This window comes from Tamandua tetradactyla, chromosome 10 (assembly GCF_023851605.1).
Source record: "Tamandua tetradactyla isolate mTamTet1 chromosome 10, mTamTet1.pri, whole genome shotgun sequence".
NCBI lineage: Eukaryota > Metazoa > Chordata > Mammalia > Pilosa > Myrmecophagidae > Tamandua > Tamandua tetradactyla.
In genome coordinates, this window is record NC_135336.1 from 91,052,992 (window position 1) to 91,067,887 (window position 14,896).

The 14,896-nt window shown below is 39.4% G+C and overlaps 1 pseudogene; it reads right to left on the minus strand.

Moving 5' to 3' along the window:
- Nucleotides 1-570: 570 nt before the first annotated feature.
- On the minus strand, nt 571-783 carry LOC143648867 (keratin-associated protein 19-6-like; annotated as a pseudogene).
- Between the last annotated feature and the right edge of the window lie 14,113 nt (nt 784-14,896).

Genomic DNA, 14,896 nt, shown 5'->3' on the forward strand with positions numbered 1-14,896 from the left:
AGAGAACACCACAATCCCAAAATTAGAATATGGTTTTAGATTATTATTGGGTAGATTAAAAATAATTCTGTTTTAAAAATCCATGAGCAGATTTCTTAATTCATAAAGATTCTTTGATATCCTTGTATGAGCCAGGTATTGTTATGGGCATAGAGCATACAATGATGAAAGAGCAATCATAATTCCTGACCTGGGAAGCTTGGGTCTAGTTCTATGAAATGAATCAATCGAAATGGAAGCAAATTTTCTCTGCCACTGAAATTAGTTCATTGAAATGTGGAAGTTGGTGACATATTGGTAAATGAAAAGGGATAAATTGGATTAACAGATTGAAAGGTGAGATTCCAGGTCATTCTAAGGGAAAGGCTCCCCTTGCTGCTGTGGCTGTATCTGAGGTTTGCTGCCAGAGCTGAGTCTTGATTTTGAAGTACTCACTGGACATCCTTTGTTGGTTTATCTGGCTTATCAAGAAAGCTTCTATGCAATTGACATAGGAGTCAAAGGACCTTAAAGTAGAACTAAATCAGGATGATATAAGGATCCCAACAGTCCAAAGAAGGAGTTTATTCTTCAGTAGAAGCCAGAAAATCCATATCCTACATAGTAAGAAGGGAGGCAGCAGCCATTTCTATAGCCTCCAAAGCTAGAGCTAAATCCATAGCCTCCTTATCCACATCCATAGCCCAGTCTACAGAAGCAGCCACAGACACAGCCGTGGCCCAGGCTCCCAAAGCCTCCACAGCCATAGCCCAGGCCTCCACAGTATTTGCCATAGTAGCTCATGGTGTCAGGAACTGTAGATTTGTTTAGGTATCAGGGGCAAATTTCCAGAAAATGATTGTCACCAGTTTCCCTGGACTTTTATATACCTTCAGTGATGGGTGGGACAATGAACAAGGAGTTGCAAAATTCTCACTGCATGGACTAAATTGCATGAAAAGAAATCTCATCCATTTTATTATGTAAAACTTTAGAACAGTTCTTGATACTCACTAAAGATCCTTTCATTTGATTTCTAATCAGTCTGGATTCTACAGGATGAATATGCTACCCTCAAAGCCTACTTGCTTTGGACCTCATATTTAAAGACATCACAACAACCATCACCTCTAATTTCATGTCCTGGAATTGCTTCACGACGGCCCCTTCCCAGCATCTCTGATTCTTTTCCAAATTTACTCATTTAAAAAATATTTATTTCCTACCTAATATATCCCAGGCATAATATATAATATACTAAGCATAATATATTATGCTTGCAGCTAGAAGTATAATTGTAAATGAGAACTTCTCTTCCCAATCTGAGTTTATTCCCTTTATCTTTCTTATTCAAGGTAAAGGAAGATTTAACACTTACTATATAAAACCATCAAAATGTACTTAACAGCACAAGAGAACCTAATTTATTATTTTTTTAAAGGAGAGAGGTAAAGAAAACCATATGAAAAAAAAAAGTTTCTTTCCTAGCTCTTAATGCAAGATTTTTTTTTTGTATTATTAAATGTTTATATAGGAAAATAGTGAATACCACTGAGGACAATGGTTGTAGAACATTACTTTGCAAAATAACATTATATTCTTCAATATCTTCTTCTTCTTTTCAAGTGACTCTTCCAGAGAGATTAGCTTTCAGTTATTGGATCCACCCAACTCATCACTGCAGTAGAAACAAGTAGCCCTGTCTCTGCTTTACTAAATCCCTAACAAAGTCAGCAAAGAGGGGAAAATAAGTTGTTTTCTGCAAGTCTATAGTTCCATTTTCTTGTTTTCTAATGAAACATGAACTAAACTATATATTAATTATAGAATTGTAGAGTCATACAATAACAAATAATGAAATATGACATTTTCTTTTTGAGTAATGAAGGCAAGTAAAGTGTTCATGATAAAGGGTTGGAAGTACTGTTACGTAGCCATTTATATCAAAACCAATTTCAAAAAATCAAGCAATAGAAATGTTTTATGTCATATTAAAAGGAGCCTCTGATAGAATCATACAGTATTAGAGCAGCTTTAGCACTCTCCTATTGCATATGATGAAACTTGAGATTTAGAGAAGATTGGCCCAGATCACCGTGAGTGGCAAAGTCCTTACTAGAAGACAAGCCTTCCATCTCATGTTTCATCTTCCACCAGGCTCCAGTCCCTCCGTTTCATGTTTACAGATGCACAACAAAGACAAAATCCAGAAATATTTCATTATGACAACAGAAGAATAAAAGCTCTTTTGCCTTCTCTGTTGGTGTACTTCCTCATTTTGACTTTTGATCTATATACTGATAAGCTTGTTCCTCTCCTCTTGTCTGGAACTCAAGTGACTAAAATTAAGGAGTGGAAACTGGAAGTAACATCCACTTATTTTCAGTGAGATTACAATCAAGGTGCTTGTTGTGTTGATTGCTTAAGAGACATAAGACTGAGAGAAAAAAGCAAAAATAAATCCAAAAGTTTTAGTATGGAAAGTTGAAGCCCAACTCTTTCTTATCCATGGAATTAAACACATATTTCACTGAGAGGTAAACATTAAAGCATAGAAGGATGCAAAATGGGACTCTTTCTAAGTTTCAGTTGAAGACCCGAGATCACATATATTCTCACATCCCAAAGGGAAATGCTAGACTGTTTAATCAGGAATAACAAATGAGGTGGTAGAGACCCAGATCTGCAACCCTTAGCTAAGCTCCAATCTTTAGCCGTTAAAGCTTTTGGGGAGATCAAAGCTGGAGTTAGGAAGGAGAAGGATTTCTTTGAATAAAGTTTTTGGACACTTCCATGGAAGGTGGAGTCACAGGTTTCCCTTTACCTGGGGTTAGGATATGGGCTTTAAAATGTGTTGCTTTTTTATAGCACCTGAGTTTCGGCAACACGGTGGACTGGAAAATCACTTGGACCTGGAAAAGGGTCTACAGGTGAGAGACTGGGTTGAATGGCCCACGGCATGGAACAGAGAGCTGAGCTTCAGAGTAACTGTGTATTCATCTATGGCTGCGTACATGGTTATAGGCTACCAGGTAGGAATCTCTCTTAGAAATGTTAGCCTGCATTATTTTAAAAGAGAAACTGGTCAAAACTGCTTCTTCCAGCCGGTAAAGAAACCTCAGCAGAAGGAGTTTGGATGGTATCATGGAATGTAGAATTTAAGGGAGAATAGGAACTGTCCCTCAAAGAGAAATATCCACAACACAAAGAAAACCCCATTGCCAAATTATCAGAGGCCTGTGTCTCTCTCCCCTGCCTTAACTCCAGGGCAGTCAAAGCAACCTGGAGAATGGAGAGGAGACAAAGAAGCCTAAAGAGAAAGTCAGCTCTGCCTCTCTTCCCACTGCTGATTTTCCACCTGAAGCAGCAGACACAGGCTAGGGGAGGATGAAAGTCTTAACTCTGACTGGACTTTGAAGTTGATTATGACACAGAGCCTGACATTTTCCATCTTAAACTCAAACTATTCTTGAGACTCAAATGATCAGAAGACTTTTTGGTTTGATTGTTAGTTTGTCTTATCTGAGATAAAGGAAATAGCATGACACCTGAAATTTGATTCAAGAGACAGAGAAAAATAGTCCTCAGTATAATTTTCAATGGCAACAATGGGGACAAACTATGAGTCAGTCATCTTATAACTGACCCCCCACAGAGTGCTATTTGTTCAATTCTAAATTCTAAAACATATTTAGTAGCACTAGAATATTTCAATAATCTGTGTAAATAATACCTGAGAAGTTATCAATCCAATATTTGTAGCAAAATCATCCCTCCAGTAAGATCTACAGAATTTATATATATATATATATATATATAAGATATCTTAGTTTCCTGGATGCCTTTTCCTTGCAATCAATCCTGAAAAAGGGAGTGGAAGGAAACAAAATTTGGCAGAGGGAGAAGTATATCTGTAATACAAACACAACAATAGCCTAAGCAGACACCACACAGGATTCTCAGTAGTTAGAATGACGCTTCAGCACTGTACTGAGCCAGGTCCAGATGGCCAGGCCATATGATCAGGCATCACATGTCAGAAAGAGTGTGACTTGGGGTGGGGGAGCTCCACAGCTGAGGGAGTCCTTGAAGGGGCTGACTGCTGAAGGTTATGTGCTGGGGTGCAAGTGATCCTTTCTGGAAGGGGATCTGAACAGTGCATCCTGGTGGTGATCTCACATACACTATCCCAAGTTCCTGCTGCAGATGTTGGTTGTCCCCTGACTCTACCATTCAGACCTCCACAGTGCTCTGGGAAACCCTCCTATTTACAGAATTATTGTACCTGAAAGTTTGGGGCTAATCCACTGAAAGCAGCTCTGGTCATTTGAATGATGTACCCCAACAAAGACATATTCTTAATTTGCATTCTTGTGGGCGTGAAGAAACTATTTGAAAATAGGACCTTTTGAAGATGTATTAACATTTAAGTTGTGGGCTTATTTGTGAGTGGGGTCTTCTAAAATCCTATTGAGTTGTGGCCCAACTGAATCAGGTGGGCCTTAATCTCTGTCACTGGAGTCCTTATAAAAAGCCAGATGTCAGAGAGACTACAAAGGAGGAAAACAAGGACCTTGCCACATAAGGGGGTAGGGGTGGGCAGAAATGTAAACCAAGGAACTCCAAGGTTTGTGGCAAGCTAGTACCAGAACATCTAAAGTCTGTTGCCAACATCTTGATTTTGGACTTTCAGCCTCCAAAACTGTGAGGCAATAAAATCCCATTGTTTAAGTCACCTCCTTGTGTTGTATTTATCATAGCAGCCTGATGACATAATTGAGATCCTTTATTAAATTCCAAGGAAGAAATGGACACCTCGGGAAGTCCTCCACCACTGACTTTTATCCCAACATACCCCAGCTTCCATGACTTTGAGATAATTCTAATAGGTGTGTTTGACTCTGTTCCTGGAGTTTCTGTGTGAGATTAATCATTAGTCATCCATTGCAATAACTGTCTTGATAACTGACTTTTACTGGCTCCCTCCCCTCTCTGTCTCACTACCCCATTCCCCAACCAATGTTCTGTGTTCCTCCCAAAACTATTTACATTCAAATTTTTAGATCTGCTTCTTGGAGAACCTAAACTAAGAGAGTTCCGATATCAACAAACATGCCTGGTAGATTCAGATCATAAAGTTTCTTCTATTAAGGCTGATCTTTGGGTATTAGTCACCCCAGGAAGAAGAATATGATATAAGGAAGTCCATTCCAGGAAGGAAAAGAAAATAGAAAAGCTACTCCAATTGATCCAATTGAGTGAAAAAGAAAGAATGAGAGGAAGAAGTTGAGGATACAAGACCTCACCTTTCCCTTCTCAAAGTAGAAATTTGTAGGGTGGAGAACAAAGTAGAAAGACCTAGGCAGGTACAAGGGTACCCCAACACTTGAGGGGCTTTCTTGGCAGGGGATAGGGTCCATGCTTTTCTAGGTGTCTCGCCAGTAAAGAAGGGGTCAGCTGTAGAGGGCAAGGCCAGAAGGGACTAGGGATTAGATCAAGTTGTCTTTTCTCTGTTGGTTTTTACAAGTGAGATGAAGAATCATGAGGGGGGCTTTGATCAGAGTGTGACCTAACCTAACATATTTTGGAGTCACTTATTATATACAACTATCTATAGATCCAGACTGTATTCTCAGGACTGTTCTGCATGCTAAAGGAGATAGACAAGAAGCAATGCTTTTTCTTGAGGCCTGCTTTGCTAACGGGGAGAAAGCGAAGGAAAATAATTCAATGATAAGATCATCTAAGTTATCTGGCCAAATGACTATAATCAATATCCAGAAAACCCTAGAGGATAAGGATGTAGAGAAAAGGGAGGACACTGTTGCCTGGAATAGTCACAAAACACATCAAAGATAAGATGAGGTTGGAGCTGTGCATTGAAAGACAGTAGTAGTTGGATAATAGAGAGGAAAGGGGCATAAATTAAACATCAGGGATAACCCCAAATAGAGCTTATTGGGAGGAGTTTGAGAAAAATTAAAAAGATTGAAGAGGCCTGATGCTACTCTTGCCAATTACTAGTGATAAGTAGAATGAACAGATCTTCACGAAATTAACTAGTAGAAACTGCTTCCATCCTCTGCTCTGATATGTTCTCCCCAGCAAAATAGAAAGGCCATACATTTGCAGGATAGCCTTTTCCTTAATACTTTTTATCAATTAGATGATGTGGTGGTTTGGAGCTCTATATATCCCAGAAAAAAAGAAAACATGTTTTTAAGCTTAATCCATTCCTATGGATATGAACCCATTGTTAGTAGCACCATTTGATGAGTTTATTTCAGTTAAAATGTGGCTCAGCACAACCAGGATCGGTCTTAATCCTATTACTTGAGTCCTTTAGAAGCAAAATAAAACTCAGAGAGAGAAAAAAAAAAAAAACACAGAGGGAGCAGCCAGTAACTGAACATCAATGGTACCCAGAAGAGAAGAGAGAAATGAGGATATGTCATCATGTGCCTTTCCATGTGACAAGTAAGGACCAAGAATCACCAGCAGCCATCCCCTGAATGCCTGTCCTAGAAAGAATAAATTGCCTTGATGGTACTTGATTTGAACTTTTACTCAGCCTCAAAAACAAGCTGATAACTTCTCATTGTTTCAGCCAACACACTGCATGATATTTGCTTGAGCAGCCCAAGAAATAAAACAGATGGTTTAACAAAAAGTAATTATGACAATTACTTTTAATTACTTCCTCTATTCCCTCTTACCCCATCCCTTCCTCACTATCCTTTAGTAACTGCCTTAGTTTGCCATGCTGTTATGACAAATGCCACACAATGGGTTGGATTAAACAACAGGAATTTATTGGCTCATGATTTGAAGCTAAAAAAAAGTCTATGCTTTCTCCCAGGAGTCTGTGATGTCATGGAACTAACTTGCCGCACCCTTAGAATTCCTTGGCCTGCCTCACATTACATTGAGATCTCTTATCTCACATCACATTGTGATCTCTCGGGCCTGTTCTTCCAGTACCCACTGATTTCTGGCTCTTCCCTGTGGCTTTCTCAGATTCTTACTTTCCGGTTTCTTCTCTTTATAAGGTCTCCAGTAATATGAATTAAAACCCACCCTTATTCAAATAACATCTTCAGGGGGTCATATTTACAATGGGTTCACACTCACAGGAATGCTGATTAAAATTAAGAACATGTCTATATTGGATACATAATTCAGTCTATGACAGTCGTAAATCCAGCCCCATTGATGGATAAAATTGAAATAACATAGGATTTTTGAGCAAAATGCCAGTATACTATTGGGAGGAGAGAGGAAGCTTTAAGAGAGACAAGACATGAAATGCATCAGAAACCTTTCCTCCTTCAGCTTGTGTGATGTTGGTTGTCAAGGGGTTGAGGGTTGTGTAAGCAAGAGAAGCCTGGAAAAGATAATTCTAGGACTGAAATATGGGAGGGTTTCCCTCATGCATAAAACTAGGGTATCACCTATTCCTATGGTGTGATGAATGCCAGGGGTCAATAAACTCTCCCTAAACTCTTCTAGGTAATGACCTGTGTTAGAGATTGTATCATGTCCCCCACAAAGACATGTTCAAGTCCTAAGCCCCAGCCCTGGGGATGTAAACCCATTTTTAACAATATCTATGATGTTATTAATTAAGGTGAGGCCAGTCTGAATCAGGGTGGGCCTTCATTTGATATGACTTGAGTTCTTGTAACCAGAGGAAATTTGTACACAGAAGACAAACAAGGAAGGAGATGGCTATGTGACAGAGGTGGAGACTGACTATGGCAAGCCACCACCAGCATGCTACAGGCCTTGGAGAAAGCACGAGCCTGTCAACACCTTGATTTTGCACTTCTATCCTCCAAAGCAACAAATTCCCATTGTCTAAGGCAACTAGTTTGTGGTATTTGTTATAGCAGCCCTGGCAAACTGAGACAGCCTGTGTCACCTGGGGGATTAAGAGACAGAGACTGAAGGAGGGACACATTCAGGTGTCAGTACATCGAGTACAGCTGGGGAAGTCACCTGCTGGGGTAGATTCGTCCAGGAGGAGTGAGAGACAGGAATGAACACAGGGTGAGGCTAGTTATGGAAGCCCTTGAACACTTGCCTAAAGACATTTTCCTGCAATTTTCACAAAAATAAATTCAACCTTTATTGAACATTTCTCTGTATCAGGTACCATTTTAAGGACTTTTTATCTATTGTCTCATATAATCTTCATGACAAATATAAAACAAATTTCTCATTTTTCAGGTGAGACAACAGAGGTCTAATGAGATTAAGGGGGAAGTTACAGGTGAAGAGATGGAAGGTTGTAGACACTAAGATTGTAAGGATTAATAAACCGCTGTGTATGAAATGCATATAGTCCTATGTCTGACGTGTAGAAAGAGCTCAATAAAAAAAAATTGCTATTTTCACTATTGTCATCTTCAGCATCACCATTATTACTATATTATTCATTCGTTACACAGACTTCACCAAACAAATTTCTCTGGCTCTAATAAGGCTGAAATGCTTAAAGGGTCACTTTCTATATGTCTTAATTACACTTGAAAATGTCTTCCAAAAGATGTTTTCTGTTACAGGGATAAGAGGGATTTGATAGTCCTCTTAGCTAGAAAAAGAATCATAGATCACTCTGTAGTCTGAGAACTGCTTCAAAACCTCTCCCACATTTTCCCTGTCCTCTGTGGCTCTTTTCTGTTTCCAAGTATCTCCAGACTAGAGCACCTGAGTTTAATGGCATTTATTTGCTGTCTTGATAGAGCCTTTGACTTTTTTATGTTCTGCAAACTAGAGGATATTCAAGGCATACAGTAGGTACTAAACAGCTACATGGTTAGCGGAAAGTCATTACCAGGCTTTCTCTTCAGCCTTTCCCCTTTAGCATATTAAAGAGATAGTTGATCATGTAGCTTTTGTACAGTACTGCCTACATCATTTTCAGTTTATTTTATCTTTGACGCTTACCCAGAAGAAATGGAAAAATATATTTTAAATTAATTTTTCTGTCCTGTGTATTTTAGGCGACCTGATTACATTGAATCATTTTTTGAGTCATGGCCATTAATTATTTTTTTTCTTTTGTGATAACTGTCATGGACCTATTGCTACTTTTCCCTTCCAGGCAATAAAATTTTTCTGAAATATATATAACCCAAACATACATCTTGAGGGTTGCTTAGTCCTGTTGCTACTCTAATCTTGATTAAATTCAACATGAACTTTGACCTTGGACAAAGAAAGAGGCAAATTTAGCTGCATTATTTGAATTTATAAGGGGGCAATATGATTTGTTGAGATTAGAGATAGGCTCCACCCAGAAGAGCTCAGCTGCCACCTCAAAGGAAGCAGTCCATGTGATCATTTCCTCTGACACTGGTAATTGCAAAGGATTCATGACCAGGGCTTGACCTGGCTTCCTCTAAAAAGGCTGTGATACTATTACTTTGGACCCAGAGTTTTACTAATGTGGTATCTGTGCTTTGAATATTAGGGAGGGAAGAGGGAATGAATCTTCAATGTTTGCTCATCTATCATTTACAAGACTAAACACTGCATAATTTATCTCACTCAAACTTATTAACCACACAGTGAACAGGTTTCATTAGACCCATTTTGAACACATGGAAACTAAAGCTCAGGGAAGTTAAATAACTTAGCCAAGATTGCACAGCTTTAAGAAGCTGGCATTGTGAAATCAAGACTGCAATTCCAGAGCTCAAGTTATTTCTCTATATGTCTAGCCAAGAAGCCAAGAGAGGAGAAAAGTATTAGCAAACAATGAACTTGAGTTTGGAAAAAGGACAACATTACATCTGTTGAAGGATGCATCACATCAGTAATGAGGTCATCTCATAACCGATCAGTAAGGTTATGTTATTTTCTTTAGTAAATCTCAGTAACCAAATAGAACAGAGAAAACAGATGACCTGATTACCCAGGATTCGGAGTTTATGTAATGGGTATGGCCAATTTCCAGAGGTGAGGAAACCTGGAGCACAAATGACAGCATGATAGAGTCCTTCTGTGTAAAGAGGTAGAGTAGAAGGGAGCGTAGAAGACGGGGACAATGGGGCAGGGTCTGAAATCTAAGAAAAGGTGTCTGAGTGAAGATGAAATGACAGAGAAAAGAACATCAGAAGAACTGAAAGTATAGAGGCAAATCTCAGAGTTGGAAATAGTGCAGACAGAGCCCAGAGGTATTCATTCTTTAACAAGCTGCTCCCTGAGCTGTCAAGGTAGAAATGATCTGATAAACTAATTCATGCTATGAGGTTAACTGTTGATAGGCTTAATGGGGTATACTGCCAGGGTTATATGCACTTAGCAGGAACCTCTTTCCAGAGAAAGCAAAAGCACTTGAAAAATAAAGGCTTCTTTAGTGATAGAATGGCAGTTGCTCTTAAGAGACAACTAAAGGTTGTGAAAGATAGATTTTCTGGGTGGTGAAGTCCCTCAAAACTTCCTTCATCTGTATATTACTATACAGATACCCATTTACTCTGCCTTAGAAAATATCAGCTTTACCTTAAACTCTTCTCCTGCACGGGTTCCTTAAAGGGCCCATCATAGTGGTCCCCAATTTTTGGTCCTTCTCTCATGGCCAAAAGTTTCCGGACACCCTCCCCTGCTTTCCTCTCCAACCTCATTTTGTACTGCCATTGCCTCTTTCTTACTCCTCTCACTCATGCTTCTCTGGCCACCAGGTTCTTGTCATCACCCCAAGAATCACTATCCAACTGTCCAACTTCAAATGTCTCCTATGCCCAATCCATTCTCAGTGCTTATCTTAGTTTGTGTGATTGCATTCATTTCCACCTGTCTCCCACACAGAAAGGAAGGCTCTTTCCCCTCAGCATAGAGTAGGGGGCTCAATAAACGATGTTTGAATCAATGAGTGATTGAGTGATAGAAGAGTAAACATCTCAGAGCAGCAGATAGAGGGGTGGGGAAAGGAAAGAAGTGGCTCCATCAGCTGCCGCTTACCTCTCTCACAATGTGCCTTTCGAGGCATCTCAGTTTCTCAATTTTAATCAAATTTCTAGTGTGAAAAATCTTGTTTGGGAGGGGACAAAAGGAAATTTGTGGTTCTCTCTGGGCCCAACCATACTACCAGTGGCCTTGGGTCCTGTGCAGCACAATTCCGGCAGTAAAAGCATAATACAATGGTCTTATTACATCATAGATAACTGTAATACACTATAGTAATCAGACACAGCTGGTCCCAGAGTCCAGGAAGCACTGTGGTTGGTGGAAAGCACATGGACTTTGGAACCAGGCTCCACCACTTATGATCCTGGGCAAGTAACCTGAACTCTCCGTGAATCCATTGCCTGTTCTACAAAATGGTGCTAATGGAAGGATTACATGAGAATGTGTTTAAAAAGGAACTTTCCATAGTGCTGGAAGCTGTCCATGTTCGATAAATGTTAAGTACCTCCCCTGTCTCCCTATCCAACTCAGTTTCACTGGAGTAAAAATCCTTGGTTTCTAGACTATTGTAAAACACAAAACAGACCAGTAAAAATTAAATGTAAGTCTGAATGCGTGCACAAACACATGAATGAAAATTCCTAAAGAAGCTCATAGGCAGAACAGTTCTTCAGGCAGCCTGAGCAGCTTCGTGTTACCAGGTAGTTTGACAGTGTAACACAGTGGCCATAGGTACCAATGGTGATGGGGGCAGGAACATTTAACCCAGAAAAAGGCAGAATCTGATGGGGTATTTCCCAAATGCCATATAAGACTAAAATCAAGATTATTGGCTAGGTGAAGTGTCCCCAGGAATTATTGAGTGCAAGGATCATTTGGGGTCTCCCTGAAATTAACTGGGTCAACATGAGACCTCTGTCTAAAGATTTATAGGTATCTATAAAGATATCTCCTGAATTATTCTAGATAAGCATGAACTTCCTCAAGAGAAGAGACCTCTCAGGGCTCCTTGTTGTTTGTAATTTCTCCTGCCAACCCATGGGGAACCATGGGTCTTAACCTTCTTAGGCTCTGTGACTGCTTGAGAATCTGCCAAAAGCTATGAACCCAATCCTCTGAAAAATGCACATAAACATATTTAACATAAAACTTTATGGTATTCATGAAATCCTGAAGTCCACCCATGAACCATGGGTTGTTAAAAACCCATTGTCTAAAAGGAAATAGGTTGTTTCATTGGCACTTGTAATAGATACAGAGCTGTGTGACCCCACTGTGAGATTCACCAGAGGATGACATAGGTAAGGTGTCAGTGATTGCAGAACCACACTGAAGGCTCCCCAGAACTTCCCTTTGGTTTGGCCAATTACTTCTGAAGGTTAATATTGATGGTGTGTGTGTGTGTGTGTGAGAGAGAGAGAGAGAGAGAAAGAGAGAGAGAGAGAGAGAGAGAGAGAGAGAGAGAGAGAGAGAGAGAGAGAGAGAGAGAGAGAGAGAGAGATTGCAAAAGATATGAGTAAAAACATTTCAACAACTGATCTTGGCATGCAATAATATTTCTACCAGCTCTTCTTTCTCAATCTCAGAATGATCCTTCATATTTAACTCTAGTGCTACTCTCTTTCACAGATATCCCCACCTCCCTGGATTATGCTGAACCTTTAGCCCCTTACCTTAGATCCTACCTATTCCAAAAAACAAAATCCTTGCTTCTTCAAAGGAAGAATAAAATCTTTCCAGAGTCCTTACCAGTGGGCTATACAGATTGGTGAGAAATGACCACAAACCCCGATGCCACTGTGAGATTAGGTTGGGTTCCCACTCTACTTCACCAAAGGCTGCAAACCAAAATGGCCACACAGGTACAGATGCCACATATTTCAACAAGTCTTCCCTGCACACATAAAGTACCAAATGGAGGGCTTTAAGTCACCATTTACACTATTTGCTCAAGGTAAGTTCTTGGTGAATGGCTGAGGCACTGCCCTATTATCCACAGGGTTTACACCACCAACTCGGAAGCATTTACCTTTAAATATCTGTGTCCTTAGAAACAGTAGGCCCTGTGGTTGCTGAACCAAACTCAATGCCAGCAAGACTTAATCCTCCCCTCCAGGAGTGAGGGCAGAGGCAGTGTCTAAGTGTCCCTTGACAATATAGCTTGTAAATCCATGTCCCTGCAGTACTTTTACAATGTCATGATTCACTGCATTTCACCTGAAAGATGATTCAAACTTTCATAAGAAATTGTCAGAAGAAAGAAAAACAGTTCAATTTTGAAAAATAATAACAGATTCAGTAAGAGAAATTCAGACTCAGAGGAATTAATGAATTGGGCTGAAAAAACACAATAAAAATAGAAGGGCCTCCTCCAGCTCAGTAAGGGAGGCTTTTCCATTTCATGTCATTAACTAATATGCTATGAATAATTTTAATTGTTGAATATATATCACTTATTTGGGACTTTAACACACCACACGTGAAGAGGTTGCTTTTCCATACATAAGTATGTATTCCATACATACATTGGTGCTGAAAATTCATTAAAAAGTATTCAATGAATTGCCCATTGATGCATATGACTGTGAAATTATCAAAGCATCACTTAAAGTATGTTCACATCCATTTTTTTTAATTAGAAAATGTTGCTAAGAAATTTCTACTTTTACTTTTAAAACTGTACTTGTTTCCCCAGATGCCATTCATCCTTGAAAACAAAATCATCTTTCGTTCCACAATTACAGGAATTATTTCCCATGGCTAATTTTATATTTCTAAATGTCATGTATTTTAATTTTTGTCATCTTATTGATGTGATGTCTGGAATTCTTCTGTGCTACCTCAATTATGCATGTATTATCAATGGTAGACACTGCAGGATTTACTTCCACTTAAGTTATTAAAGTTGAGGGAAAGAGAGAAGAGGACACTTTTAAACGACTCTGAGCAGCTAATATGGACCAGGTGGGAGCAGTCTTTACCTGAGTATAGCAAGGAAAACACTTAGGTGGGTAGAAACATTCCTATTCTCTTCAACTGAAATCAACTTAATTTTGAAGAACCCATTTCTCTTTGGTAGATGGAACACCTAATTTTGCCCTTCAACATAAAATTGACCACTGTAATTTCCAAATGTGGGAATTCAAGATTCAAACACTGTCAGTTCAAGGCTCTGTTCCCCAGACCCTTTCTCCTTGGAAATAGTTCGTGTTGGTGGATGGGGTTCAGCAATGAACTGGCATTTGGTGTAATGGGCCACTGAGGTGGGCTTCCATGGCTGACTTCCTTCATACCCAACTCCAGGTCTCTTTTCTTCCATTGGCCTATCTCAGAATATTTCATCCCACCTTGGATAGGGGGAGGGGCCAGCAAATGGAGAGAGTAGACAACTCTCAAGCTTTTCCCTGCCCCATGCTGAGCACAGGGAAGCTCTATTCTCCATGAGACTTTCTCCCCTCATCCATCTGGACACCTTAGCAGTCTAGGGCCCTCAAACAACATGGGTAAAATTTTCTTTCCTCTTCTGTATTAAGATATCATTTTTGTATAGTATAATGTATAGAGTATACATTTCCTGTACAATTCAATTACTTTTAACAAACATATACCTGTGCAAACTATGGCCTTTTCAAGATATGGAATATTTTCATCAAACCAGAAATTTTCCTTATGCCCTTTCCCAGTTAATTCCCATCCCTAGGCAGAAACTTCACATTTCTATCATCATAGGTAAGGTTTATTCTAGAATTTCATATAAATGGAATCATGCAGTAAGTAATCTTTGGGGTCAGACTTCATTCACTCAGCAACATTTTTTTTTTGAGATTCATCCATATAGTTCTGTGTTTGAGTAATTAGTCCCATGTTATGGCATTGTATGACTATGCCACGGTTCATTTAGCCACCCAACTGCTGATGCACATTCGGATTATTTCCGGTTCTTGTTTTGTTTTTGTGGCTATTATGACTAAAGCTGTTATTAACGTTTGTGTACAAATAACTG